Raw genomic sequence first — 15,457 nt, forward strand, 5'->3', positions numbered from 1 at the left:
TGAGTGCGCCACTGTGTGTATGGGCTCTTATGCGTAAATAAATTGCTGTTCGTGAAAACTTATATAAATTCTAGGGCTTGTGTATTTTAGTACACGACTTTACATTGTTTAGTATTAAAACAGCCCGGCTGAGCCCGAGTCGAGCACTCAAACGCACACACCTACACACACACAAATGTGCACACTTCACAGATCGTCGTGCTGCATTCGTCCGCTTGCTCTCGAACTGTTGCATTTCTGTTTTGTTGTTGTTGTTGCTGCTTGCCACCACTATCAAATAGCTGCTCGGCGCAGTGGCGGTGGTGGCGATGCTGGACAATTGACGATTAGCAACGACTGACCGGCTGCTGTTGTCGCAGGCGTTGCTGAGTGCTCATTCCGAGCGAGCGAAAAGGTCACATTGAGTCAGTTTCATGACGTTTTGAGATAAAATTATGGCCGCGTAATCATATTTATTCACATATGTACTAATTGCAAGTGTGTGTGTGTGTATACTATATATTACTGTGAAAGCAAAAGCGAACGCAGTTGAGCTGGTATTAGTGCACGCTAGTTAAAGTCGGCTTTCTCCTCTATACCAATACAACGGGCAGCAAAATTTCCCCTACAGTTTCAGTTCTGTATATTGTTGTTGCTGAGCTCTGTTGCTTCGACGATTTCAATTTTTATTCTGGCTGCTTTATGGTGGTGACTTATTAGCGATGCTGGTCAATTGGTGGCGGACTAAGGCATGCGGGGGAAATAATGCCCAGACGCGCAAGCGCATGAAGCTTCAATTCTCACAAAAACACAAAACATTAATAACTTTGGGCGGATGATCGCGATTCTGATCAGTTGCAAAGTCGAGCTCAATCGGTGATGAAGTACGCGAGTTGGTGGCAAGAAAAAAGTAAATAATAAGTGATAGAAGACACATAGATTTTTAAAATAAAAGGAACGAGATTTGAAATTTAGTTTCGAAATATTAAAATTTAAATGCTGTTTACAGTAAGCGGCTTACTGAAGCTATTTATGCTTCATTAAACTATAATTGGCCGATCAAGCATACCGATCGGGAGCCGAATTTCATTTGCGATCGCGTAACGAACGTTTAATGAGCCACGGGGTTAAGACCTCAACAGAAATACGCGATAGTCGTTATCGCCACAAGCCGATGGCGCTCGCAGTTCGGTCCAACCGGTGCTGGGGTGCACTGCTTGGGCAATAATCGGGCAGTTGGGCCAGCTGGCCGGTGCTGCGGTGGCGGTTTTGTCTCGTGTAAGCTGCTCGATATTACTATAAAATTGCTTTTTGGTTTTCACACGTGATAGCTTCAAATGCGGTATCAATATCGGATAATACAAGTATACTACTGGAACATTGGTGATATTGATGGAGGCAACACTACGGAACTTAGGTGAGTCCCATACTTTAAAAGATTATTAAATTCCAATGGCATTCAAAGTCTCTATTTGTGTGCCAAAAAAAATATATTTTTAATCGCGAGTAAATGTTCTCCAACATACATACTACACTTACCTACAAACACATTTAGTTATAATTATTATTTAGTCTGCTTGCAGTGTTATTTTGTTACTTTCCGAGGCGGCGTTCGTCAATGCGATAAGCATGTGCCAACATTCCCATATCACTGTAATATTTGCTGCCATGGACCATAATGTATGTACGTATGTATGTACGTACGAATGATGTGTTCGAAAAAACAGCGCTCATTTGTAATTAAACTTTATTTCGGTTACATTACATTCGTAGACACATAATTATGTGGCATATTCGGATATCCGCAAACATTCGTGGCATACTCAAGCCAGATCTTCAGATCTTGGTAATTTGCTCAATGAATAGCTGCACACTGACACAAGAAAACAATATTGACACATACATACATATGTATGCTTGTTTGTGTTCGTGTGTTCATATGTGGCTTGAGCAGCGTTTAATTGACAAAAATTTAATGCAATAAAACTTGTGCTTGGCATTCAAAAAATCAGCAAGGCAATTATGATGTGAGCTCGCATGTCTTTATACACACATACATACATATGTACATGTATATTCAGGGCGCATTCCGTTTCATGAGTAATACCAAATGTTCGTTTATGCTTGAGCTCTTGCTAGAATAGATCAAAACAGCATTATTTCAGGAAATTAGTTCAATTCGAAGTTCATATTTGAAAATGCCATATGTTAATATCAGTTTTCCTAACCATTGAAAAATGTGCATTAAATAGGCGCGAACTGTTGGCAAACATTTTTTGATTATATTAACGATAACTGTGTATCTAAAAATACCATAACGCCGGTTGTGGGATGTACGTTTGTACATAAGTGCATGCGATAGCATCGAATATCAAATCGAGTAAAGAGATTTAGGTGGCTTTGAGTTAAGTTGAGCTGAAATGAATGTTTCAAACATAGGACACTCTGATATATTCGATAGTCGAAAAAGTCTTTTCGTATTTCTAATCAAACTTCAACAAATTTTTTCTATGTTTATAATGCACTTTAATGATCCTAAAATGTACCATTTCGGTCTTGCTTTATTCCATCAGTGTAAAAGTTTTCTGGCTTCTCGGCAAAAACTGCGACAAGTAATTTTCAAACGCTTCCTTGCTTCCTTGGCTATATGGTGGTTGCATCAAAACTTCCCAGCCAAGCTCTCCCAGGTTTTGCCGAGTCATCAACGATGTGTGTTTACTAGCGTTGCCCTGATGGAAGTCAAAGCCCTTTCTGTTGATCAGTTCTGGCCGTTTTTTTCGATTGCTTGCTTCAATCTCATCAGTTGTTTACAGCAAAATGTAGAATAAATCGTTCGACCAGGCTGAAGCAGCTCATAGTGGATGATTCCTTTCCAATCCCACCAAACACTCGGAATAACCTTTCGAGGCGTCAATTTTGTCTTCACGACCATTTGTTGAGTTTCACCACGCTTGGCCCATGCTATTTTCGCACATTATTGTCGTATTTGATCCAAGAATCGCAAATATTAATTCGGTCCATTAAATTTTTCACAGACAATTCATGTGGTACCCAAACATCGAGATTCTTTTTATAGCCAGCCTTTTTTAAATGGTTCAAAACCCTTTGATGCTGAATGTTAAATTCCTTACCGATGTCATGGCTGCTAATGTGTCGGTCCTGGTCAAACTTTTCCATACTTTCCTCAACTTTTTCAACGATAGGTCGACCATTGCGAGGTGCATCTTTCACATCGTTGTTTCCAGAACAGAAACGAATCAACAATTATTGTGCTACACGAACTGATACAGCATCGTCTCCGTAAACTTCAGAAATTTCATTGATGGCTTGCGTGGTATTCTTCCCTTTTTTATTTAAAAATCTCAAAAAATATTTCTTCAATTTTTTCACTCATTTTTGAACACCTGTAGCATTTTTTCAACTTTCCCCAATCTAATTTTTTTTGGTTAAATGAAGCTTAAGATCTCGCCTTTCCAACATTGTATGGTGTGATACGATATGGTAGGTAGCACTGGAGATATACGACTGCAACGACATCTATTGACAAAATGCGAAAATATTTTTTCGACTACCTAATATCTCTCCAAATCATCGAAAATCTTCTAATATCAGCAAACAAGAAACACTGCAAATAACGAAAAATTTTTGAAGCTCCGTTGCCATAACGTGGCACATGTCTTGTAGTGAAACGATTAGTATTCTTAAAATTAAGTTGATTGTAAATATCCCAACACATTTAGCTGCAACTGTAAGTGGATATGCATAAATGAGTTGTTTTCATAACTCGGAGCATAAATAAAAACCAATGACGACGTGCGAGTAGCTGTCTTCGGATTTTCTTTTTGCAACAATATAATACTCTGCTTACACATATATCTTCATGCATATGCATCTATACTCCCGTTATGATAGCCCATTCCACTTAATTTGTGTTCATGCAAATTGCAAAGACTGTGTGCTTGTGCAGGGCAGCATTTACGGTATTCACCGTCGTTACTTGCCGATCTTCCGCCACGCAACCCGACTACCAGCTATTAAAGGTAATTTGCATTTATTTCTTAATATAGAATTTTTCTCTTTGCTCGCGCACCTTGCGCCTTTTCCGCGTTCCACCTTTAACTTTTTTCAAAAGCAATTTTCCTGCAAATTATTATAAAAATTCATAATGAAACGGAGAAAAGAAAACAATACGTGCCCATACCGACGACAATATAGCCGATTTTGAAACAATTTATTTTACGTTTTCTTGAAAATGGAAATGGAAAAAATGAAAATAAAACCTCTTCAACCCTCTCATTTGTTTGTGGTGATTAGGGAGTTATAGGCGCCCTTACGGTGGTTCAAATCGCAGAAAAATTTCACGTCATAAAAAGTTTTGGCCCACATAGGCAATGTCAGACCGCGTTGCGTACTTTTGGCAGGAAAAGGCCCCTAATGAAAATCTTCAGCCGCTTGGGACCTTTATGAAAATTTATTTCAGTAATATTTTTTGCAATTAAATAAAGGGTGTAGAAAATTACGGCTTGCGCGTATGACTAGTATGCAGATATTATTGTTGGCCTCAGTGTTGGTGATGTGCCATTGTCCTTTCTTCCGAAATTTTCATTACAGCGTTCTCACCAAGCCGTGGCTACTACAACTAAATCAAAGGAAAGCGCAACAACATCGCCAACGGTACTTTGCTACTTTCTACAAAAGCAGTTATTATTTCGTTAGGTGATTACATTACTTATGCATATTCTGAGTTACAGTTAGCTGTGTTCCACGTACTCATACACACTCTCACACACATTTAGCGCTACATATAGTATAATATACCCTTACAGCACATATTCTTCAAGCCCAGCAGGAAAGTGCTATACACTGCTTGGCGCTTAGTTGCATAACTAATTTGCATTGTCCTAGTCTAGTCCAGTCCAACATTCTTCAAGACACAGCAGTAAGCATTTGGTGTGGAAAATGTTTGGGGTAATTAGTTGGAGTTTTGAACTCGACATAAATCTGAAGCGCTCACTTTTTCCTACAAGGACTCTTCAAACTTATTTATATGCATTTAAATATTTTTGTGGTGGATATATGTTTTGTATATTTCTGCCAGGACATGCTCACATATTCCGTCATATGAAGTTATGTCGGAATTGTCCTTGTTGTCGTCCTAAGCGATTTACTCTTCAAGTGTTGGTAATGTCAGTTGTTGTTTGTAGTTTGGTTGTTGCTCGTGTTTGATGTGTAATTTATTTAAGAGTGTTCTGCATACACATGCGCACATACATACGTACACATACATATATGAGGATTTGCCGTATTTGTTAGCTTTGCTGTCACCAATCGTTGTTCACCTTGTCAACGGCCCGACATCAAGTCATCATCTTATAAAAATAAACAAATATGTGGACAGGTATGCCAGTTATACTGAAAGGATTTGTAGCCGGACTAACAGTTCTTGTGATTTTTATAATAAAACTATCAGTGCGGCATTGGGAATTTATTATTAAATCCTTGTCTCAGCGATTGTGACCGTTGTAGGCCAGTAAATTCGTGTCAGTAGGTTCGCCATGTGCAAAAAGCTAGGAAGAGGTTTAAGAGATTTTGAGTTGACAAGAGTCGTGAATTCTCAGGTTTATCATTAGAATTAATTTTGAATGCCATTTTTCAGCATAATGTCCATAATAAACAAGAAGTGCTTAGAATTGACACCACGAACCACCTTTGTGACCATTTATTTTGCGAATATTACTAAGTAAAGGAAATTAATGTTGATCCAGGCTCATTATAGTGATACCTTTTACTCAAACTAACCTCTATTTATCCAAAAGTGGCTTTGCTTTTACAGAACTTTCCTTTGAGTTTTAATTCCATATTTTGGAACCTCAATCAGAAAAAATATTTGCCAATAATTATGTGTCAAATAGGAAATATTTGCAGATGAAATGAATGTAAGGCTTTGGGTAAACTCATGTTCTCTTTATGATTTTAAAAAATTGTACATTGTGCGAAGCTTAATTTCATGTCTCACAGACTAAGCGCTCTTCGCCATACTCATTACTAATGGTATTTACGTTGCATAATGGGCGTGTGTTGGCGAACTTCCTTTATTGACTGTAGTGATGCGTTTGTCGACTCATTGCAACAACAAGGAATTTTGGCTTTTATTCGATCGTGTGCGCATTAGTCTCGTTCCCCGTCCGTTCGTCGCATTCCAAAAGTAACTCGGTTGGTAATTGCATGCCTGCAGCAACTAAAATTGGGTTACTTGATGTAGAAAATTAAATTGTTGATATCTCATTTGCGAATCGAAATCGAAAATTTCGACAACTGTTGTGGTGGGGTTGACGCAAATGAAAAAACAATAAAAACACATACGACCTTTTACAATAGATTACGCGTATGTGTGAGTGTGTAGGGACCATGGAGTACACAGCATTTGATTGGGAACCCTGAAGCAAAGCACCAACCATTTTAAAGTTCAGATACCAAATTGGCCTTTGACTTGCTCGGGCTTGACGCTGCCTCAGGTTTGAGTCAGCTTTTAGTTGGCCCCCATTTTTGCTGAAGAAAAGGTTCCTTTGGTGATAAGGAATATTTTGAAAAATAAAACATTTGCGGTTATTGTACCTCGAATGCAGTTTTTTGAGGGAAATTTTGGTTGATTATAGATTATATTAATTTCATATGGTCTTTTGAGTTATAAGAGAATATCAGGTATCCAATATACTTCAGTGTCCAATCCCTTGTTATTTCCAAAACTTTACGAATGTCAGCGTCTTAATCGATTTTCTTTCATATATTTTTTTAAATGTTATCTTCAAGTTTTTTTTCAATTTCGCCTACAAAAGCTTCCTGTTTATATTCAATTTCACCTTTCCAAATTCTCACTGCAACTCTCAATACTGGCTGAGTTACTCATACTCCGGCTGTCTTTCTACGCGTGTGCTGAGCACACACCCCGAAATATGCGTGCGCTTCGAGTATATTCAACAGTTCCCTTTAACGAGCTGACTTTTCACTTTGCAGGAAATTCCACTTACCTTCCCGTACTTATTTGCTGTGGAGCAAACTTTTTTCAACAAATATGGAAGGTAAACTCGTTTCGAGCAGTCGGTGATTCTTTGCATATTCGTTGTTATAAAACTCGCATGTGTGCAGTTAAGTACCCGTTAGTGGGTGTATGTAGATGATACATATATGTATGTATGTGTGGGACTCGGGCATCTGAACACATTTATTTATGCATGATTTCTTGTATGTGGACGAGTGTTTGGTCGCATATTTGTCAGCTCTCAGGTGTCAATTTATTTGCACACATTTTTGCTGCAGATTTTTTCACAGTGTCATATTGGCGGCTTCAGATCCCATGCGTGCGGGTATACAACTGCTGAGTGTTTTAAGTTATCGACAAGGCTTCAAATCTTCTCAATTCTAAATTCAAGTTTATTTAAAACACGTCTGAATGGAGAAATTTGTTCATTTGCATTCTGTTCTCTCTTTTGGCCACTGCTTTTTGTGATTAGCCTCAGTCTCTTAGGAACATTTCACACCTTTACTTTGCCACTTTTCTTCTAGGTCCATTTAATCTCTGCTATGTTTCAAAATAATTACCAATAGTAGTTATAGCACAGTACTTCAATTTAATCCATTGTTGGAGAGCAACTGGATACATGGGAATGGCATATCATCTTCCTATTGCACCCTAAGTTATTTATATCAGCTTCGTTGATTTAGTTTATATAATTCGCTTACTTAATTCCCCACTCTAAAAATATATACTATTATGAAAAAAAGTAATACACTTAGGCCATAAAAAGCCTCGAACGTTAAAATGATATTTTACAAAAGGCGAGACTTAAAAAACAGTCAGCTAATAAAAAAAAAGAAGTCTGAAGAAAGTGCATGATTTCATAAAGAAATTTATTCAATTTATTTTTCATAATGAATATTCAAACATGACATGAATCATTTAAGCGTGTAAATGTGTAAAATATTGATGCTACGTTTATAATAGCGTAGAATGGCCTTGTGTAGCTTCAACTTAAAAACGATCACTAACGATCACTCACGATCAAATGACACAATGTAACGTTGCTCAATTCAATTAACGACAAAATTCAATTGAGCAATTTGTGGTCGAAAGCTAAATACCTACGCACGTTCCCGACCTTTCACTGAGTTCAAAAGGGTTAAACTGTTGATTGGCAGCAACCAGCGGAATATAGAAAAGACAAGAGAATGGCAATAAGTGTGAAATACCCTCAGCCAATCGTAAAGCAATATTGCACACAAAATTTAGAGAAGATTTGCAGTTGTATGACACAATCTCTGAACTTATTTATGCCGAACTAGAGTGTATCTGTAGACTCTTAGATTGCTCCAATGCATTGATCGATGTATGTAAGTACATCAAGCGCGAGGCAAGATCGTTCCGTAGATTGAAGCCATAAATGCTATGTGTGTGTATGGTCGATTGCCAACGATTTTATATATATACTTATGGTGTATTATCGAAATTTCTGAACCTATGTAAGAATGCATGCATGTAGTATGTATAGTATGTGAAACCGAAAAGTAGAATACCGAAAATAGCAAAGAGCGTGAACACAAACAGAAAATATTTCTGAAAGAAAGCGACGAAACATTTTTTAGAGGGTCAATTAAGCCAATTTAAATTTAATAAATATGGCAATAATTAAATAGAATATTACTACGCGACTACGCCACAAGCAGACAAACACGAAATAATGTCATATTTGCTCCCCTCTACTTTTGTATGTATGTATGTAAGGAGGAAAGTGTGCTTATCGCTCGCCTAGTCTCATTTGCTAGCTTATGAAGCTGATTATTCAGCTGTTGTTGAGCACTTGGAACTTACAATAGCTCGATGCACTTTTGTTGAGAGGGAAGCCACCATTAAGTGTGTTGTTTCTCAAGTTCAAGCTTCCTGTCGGACATTCGTTCGCTGCTAGTTTGACTTTAAGAGCGAGTGCGAGCAGCAAAAGTGATATGGACGACAAGTGGTATTCTTAATTTTCTTTGCATTCCTCGATTATAGTAGTATATGGAAATGCAGTCATGAATACATTTGAACTAGCTTCCTACTTATTTGTCGCACTTGTGTATTATTTAGAAAAATGCAGCGTACTGTCAAATCAGACGTAATATTCTACAACATATGCTAAGTAATAGCTACTTTCCTTCTTCATATCATTAATTTAGAGCATTTTCATATCGTTCAAAACGATCTTTAATATTCTGAATATTTACATAGTAAACCTTCTTTTAACCATTTATGTTTTGTATTTGCAGACACAGATTATTATTCAGCTCAGCATTATGATAATGCCTTAAACCTTCTGTGATCATCGTAAAATATATTGAAATGGTGAAGGTCGTTTTTGTCGGAAAATTATGCAATTAAGTGGTATATATTTCGCTAATATCGCTTTTCTAAGTACTAGTGCCGCAGGAGATAGTTCAAACGACACATAGTAGACCCCTGCTGCCCCAGTGCTTATCAAAGCGTGTCTAGTGTCAACTGTCTGGTGTGTAACGGTTGTAAAATTACTACAAAAACAACTAAAAGTGCATAAGTGAAGAAAACAATAATAATTTAGTGACTGGTGAGATATTAGAGCTAACGCTGAATAGTGTAGACGGGTTATGGTTCAGTCATGGTTTATGGATTCGGGAATCGGGAATCGGCTGGAACTTAATGATCAGTTGGGGAAAATACATTATCTAAATTCAAAGTGTTATTTGGCTTGAACGTTATGTAAGTATTAATAGCTATTGAACGGATAAATATCTAACCCTAAACACAAAACGGACAATTTCAAAATGAAAAGTTTCATTCACTGGAGCCCACTGGTAACTATCCTATTATTTATGCAGACGTTTCTTTGAGGAAGATAGTATCAATTCTTTCATTGGTCTCCTATTCATCTTCAGCGCAGATACAGATTAAGTACATAGACGTAAGCTTTTAGAATTGCAAAATACACAAAGCGAAACGAACATGCAATATGTATTGTGTTAAACAAAATCGAAATAATGATTATTTAATGAATTTTGTCCAACAGAGTATTGAAGTGCGCATGCAGGCTTCCACTTTCACTTTAATAAAAAAATTTCATTTAGAAACTCTGTCGCAATGTGCAAGGCAAACAAGTCTATAACGGAAGCGCAAAGGGTGTAACGGAAGTGAAGACAAGATTGGGTCGATAAAGTGAATACTGGAGTTCATTATGGCCAAAGTCATTATGCTCATAATTGAATTAAATCGAATCAATAGGCCAAAATATGAAGTAGCAACGTTAGCAAATAAGGTGAGTAGTCCCAGCTTTGAATGTGTTCATACCGTCTAATGCATTGTAAAATTATTTCCAGAAGTGATGTCCAGGAGTTATCAGTATTGTATAAATATTTGAACAAACTTCTATGCTTCCTCAATTGAGATGAAATTCTTCAAAATCAGCGATATTAGCACTAAGCTTTCTTATAAGGAAATACAGCGTACACAATGGTTCTCTTTAATGCAGAAAATAATTAATTTCAATGTATTATTTGTGGTTCTTTACATATTAACCCAACTGAAATAAGGTACCAGATACAGCGTACTAAAAAGGAACACCCTAATGCAATTACTCATATTTCAACATGGAAATTTATTAAGAGAAAAACATATGCATGGAATCGTATGTGATGAGTTGAGCTGAGTTTTCATTTAGATACATATTTTATGTGCAATATTCATATAAATTAATATTAGTTTGAACCGGCTGCAAAGCTCAAAGCTTAAAATTTTTGTCAACAAATGTTCTGTTCTGTTCTTTTAGAATAAATAAAAACCCACTAAGCAGAATTAGTCTTTTAAAAATCCTAAAAGCCATAGAAAGCTGAAAGCCGAAACCTCAAGATGTTGACATTTGAGCTGAGCTTAGGCTCGCTGCAGAAGTGCTCACTGCGCAACATGGCCTACATTCGGGAGTGCTTGTCTTTTTGCTTGAACAGAGTGCCATTGCATGCACGCCTGCAAGTGAGGTTTTCATAAAAATACACACGGCACATATACGGTGTATATATGTAGTATATATACTAATTCTGTGCATTTGGATTTGGATATGGCTGCGTGTGTTCTGCACATATATTTACAAGCATTTATTTATGTATTCCACTGTTGTCGGCTTTACATGCTTGATGACAAAATGCGAAATGCAAAAATCGCTCAAAGTTCCGTGTACTGATTCCGACCACCGAGCACAAAGCAAAATTTGAGTAGCCAGCCTTGTAGGAGGGAGGAGGAACGGGGAGTGCCGAGTGTATAAATAATGCTACCAGCATAACAAAAGCCAGGACAATGTATACACAGCAGCTTAATAAGAAAACAGACAACAAGTGCCGCTGCTGTAAGCGCATAAATGCAAATGTGCAAATGTGTGTGTGAAGTAAGCAAAAGCGGGCTCTTAAGCCAAACAACCCGCAAATGTTGGCATAAAGCTCAAAAGCAACGCAAACTTCACTCTGTTGATACACTAAACTCTCGGCTCCAACAATTCGCCAATCCTTTTCTTAGCCGCTGCAAACAGACATCACTAGCAGCACGCATGCCTACATCAACGCACACTCATACACTTGTAATATTGTGTGTAAGGCAGCTGCAAATACATATATTAGCATGACATCTTACATAAACAAACTCGTACTTTGGCGCAGCAACATTAAGTCTGCAACGTAACATAATGCTTTGATTGTTTCTTTTTTGTGGTTTGCGTAGAATGAAGTATAATTGACGTGCCAAACGCATGCTTTGCTTTAAGACGATGTGAGCTTGAAGACACCTTCATCCATAGGCAGAGGCTACTGTGGAATTCATGAGAAATTTCTGCTTAATTTCACTTTAAGTGCCGCCCTAATGAATATACGCACTCATATACATACATACATAAGTATGTGGATATGATTCATGCACAAGTATGTTACTTTTAACAGTTAACTAACAGCTGACAACACTATCTACTTTTGTCTTGTCTGCAGCAGAGAACAACGCATAAAACCAGCACACAACAACAACAACAACAACTGAAATGGCCAGAAGCCTATTACATTGCATACAAGGCGAGTAACAATGCAAAAACATTACCTAAATGTTTATTCAAGTTATTTAACTTAAACTTCAAGTTAAATTAAGCAAACAAAGACAGCAGCAAAGAAATGACAGCCTCAGCGGTAGTGAGGGGCAGGTTAAGCTGAACGGCGCAGCTTGAGCAGCATGCGTAAAGCGCAGCGACAACTTCGGTCGTAAGAAGACACAACAACGCCAACAAAATGTGCACAGAGCGGCCACATTAGAGCCATTAGCTAAGGGATCTCAAGGTAAATATTTAAAGTGGAAACAACAATATGTCAACAGCAACAACAACCATAAAGAGCGCTGTGGACCTAGTAAAGCGAGTACAAAGGACTAACGGCCCTCCAGGAGAGCAATAACTACTCGAGGGGGAGAGCGGTAGCAAGCCATGTATGTACATGATAATATTAGTAAAACCAACAATGTGCAATGTGACTGAATGCAAGCGCATGTGTGCCAAAGCAAAGATCAACGACAACAGATGATAACGACCAGGGAAACAATCAAGCAAGCAGGCTAAGCAAATCCACAAACTTCGCCGCTTGCCACTGCGTATACGTAATGTCTAATTCACTCATGAGCCTTACATGGTGGCTATGTAAGCCTCATTGTATATAAGCATAATACAGTTATAAACATGGTGTCCTTAACTGAAACGTGTGTTAGTGTGGGTAGATGTCTCAATCAAAAGTTTCTTCCACGCGCACTTTTTGTAAAAAAATCGATTTTGCATTCAAATAAATGTACAAAGAATTGGTCTCTTAGTGTTTGCATGCTGGAAGATTATCAGAAGATTACATATACATATATTATTGTGCGCGTCGCTTTAATTCCATTGCGGTCCACTATTTCGGGAAAAGTGAATATGATTCGATTTAGTGAGCACCGTATACATTGAAATAAATTCATATCCCTGGTTACCACATGCTCAAGGATCGTTTGATGCGGAAATTTCCAGGCTTATTAAATTACATTTTATGAATTCCTTAGCGTGTCAGACATGAAGTTCCATTCTGAGCGGCACACAAGCACACATGTATGTGCATGCACAAATGGCATAAACGGCATGCGAATGCCAATAGATAGGATAAGCATAATGTGCAGTTAAGTTGCAAACATTACTCACTTATGGAAGGCGCCAAGCAGCCACAGACACACATTTATGGCTTGCATTAGCGCTTAAATGGAATTGCAAGTTGTGGGCGAAGAATATTGCACTCCTGCACACACACACACATACACACAAAATAATATAAGTAAAAGCACTTGCAAGAATCATAAGTAAATTGGAATAGTTTGGCTGAACGCCATTTTAACTCGTTCTACATCGGAAAAAATACTGTAGCAATCTAAATAATGTAAGAATAATATCAAAGTGAAAGTTTTGCTAGCAATTTGTATTTAATGCATATTTATTTCATTATATTATTAAAATAAACTCAGTTTTGTACCGAGTTGCGATCTAAATTTTCCTGTAAACGCTCTCAGTGCATGTGTTAGCTCCCAGTTTGTGTTAGTGTTAGTGTGAGTATTTAGTTGGGGAAAAAATTGTGAAACGCAGCCAAGAGAAACCATGGCGATAAGCTGGCAGCACACAAAAGTGCATACAAGTGTACATAGAAACTTTGAGATAGGAAAGTGTGAGTAGTTCGAGCAAACTTTCGAATGCAAAATTAAAAGCCAGTTGGTGACTGTTCGCGAAGCCTACTCAAGCAAAAGTAGTATGATTTCTGCTTTTAAAAACGCATGAAAATTAAATTTTTTCGTATATTGTCAATAGATGTCGTCGACCCTGTCATTGAAATGTCAATGAAATTATGGAAAATATTGACCAGGACCGTCAGATAAGCAGCCATAACATTGCTAAGGAATTTGACATTCATCATCAAACGGTTTTATACCATTTCAAAAGGCTGGCTACAAACAGAACCTCGATATTTGGGTACCACGTGAATCGTCTGTGAAAAATTTAATGGACCAAATTAACATCTGCGATTCTTTGCTGAAACAAAATGAAATTGAACCATTTCTGAAGCGAATGGTAACATGAGATGAAAAGTGGATTAAACAAGACAAAAATGTGCGAAAAAGATCATGCTCTAAGCGTGGTGAAGCTCAACAAATGGTCGCAAAGCAGGATTGATGCCTCGAAAGGTTGTGCTGAGTGTTTGGTGGGATTGGAAAGGACTCATCCACTGTGAGCTGTTTCAGCCTAGTAGATTGATTTATTCTACATTTTACTATCAATAACTTATGAGATTGAAGGAAGCAAACCAAAAAAATGACTCGGCAAAAACTGGGAGAGCTTGGCTGGGAAGTCTTCCACCACATAGTCCATTATAATTTGTTCGGTCAATGCAGAACTCACATAATGGAGTAAAGCTGGCTTCAAGAGAACTCTGTGAAAATTACTTGTCGCAGTTTTTCGCCGAGAAACCACAAAAGTCGCATAAATATTTCGATTAATAAAAACGAAGTATAATCTGTACAAACATTAATTGTCTTCCATTGAATATCATACTTTGGCTTATTAAATTTAAACGCTTTAATTGCTTAAAATAAATTTAAAATCATGATGTAGAAATTCACACATATGTAAGTGCAAGTGCATGCATTATATGGTAGAGGAAAAATTTATAATTTTGACATTTGAATTCACTGTAAGCCGTCAATCGCTCGCTTGCAACCTTGTAAGCTCAGGAAAAGCCCGCACAGGCATGCAAACAATGCGTCGAGAGCGCATAAAGCAAGAAGCGAATGCGTGCTGCTCACATACTCGCACACATATGCGCGCAGAACATGTTGCGACACACATACTCGTGTATACAGTTATGCATACACTAAATTACTCGTACATCATGATGTATGCATGCATGACTGGCAGGTAGGAAAGTAACAATTTCAATTTCCACAAGTGAAATTTTTTGCCTCGGGCTTTTATACAAATATGCCCACGCGCACAAGTACCCGCTGCAAGTGTGAGTGTGTTAAGTATGTGTGTGGATGTACATAACAAGCATGAAATGATATTGAAATTTGTTTTCAAAATTGGCGCAACTTTGTTTTCCATTAAAACGCAGCAAAAACTATACATAGCAGCTTTATAGCTCGTGAGAGCTGCAACGAGAGCACGAGACTGCTGTTGGTGGGCGGAGTGGGGAGGGCTGGTGTGGTGTGGCAATTTGCATACCCATGCAAATAAAGATTTGCATACTTTGCGGCGAGTTATGCCTGGCTGATGCTAATGCCGCATTCCGTGTGTGCACTTTTACTTATAAATAAGCAAATATTGGCGTGGACGCGTGTGCATGTGCCGTTGTAGCTTATACGCATGATAAACAGCGCGCTTGATAAGTT

The 15,457-nt window shown here is 37.8% G+C and overlaps 1 long non-coding RNA gene across 1 annotated transcript; it reads left to right on the plus strand.

Annotated features, from left to right (window-relative positions):
• The first annotated feature begins 835 nt into the window (after window positions 1-835).
• Window positions 836-14,382, plus strand: LOC120782246. The gene is made up of 3 exons (XR_005706237.1): window positions 836-1,396; window positions 10,111-10,298; window positions 10,360-14,382. It is a non-coding gene; the product is annotated as an uncharacterized LOC120782246 (long non-coding RNA).
• Window positions 14,383-15,457: the final 1,075 nt, after the last annotated feature.

The sequence above is a fragment of the Bactrocera tryoni genome, chromosome 1 (genome assembly GCF_016617805.1).
Source record: "Bactrocera tryoni isolate S06 chromosome 1, CSIRO_BtryS06_freeze2, whole genome shotgun sequence".
NCBI classification, from domain to species: Eukaryota; Metazoa; Arthropoda; class Insecta; order Diptera; family Tephritidae; genus Bactrocera; species Bactrocera tryoni.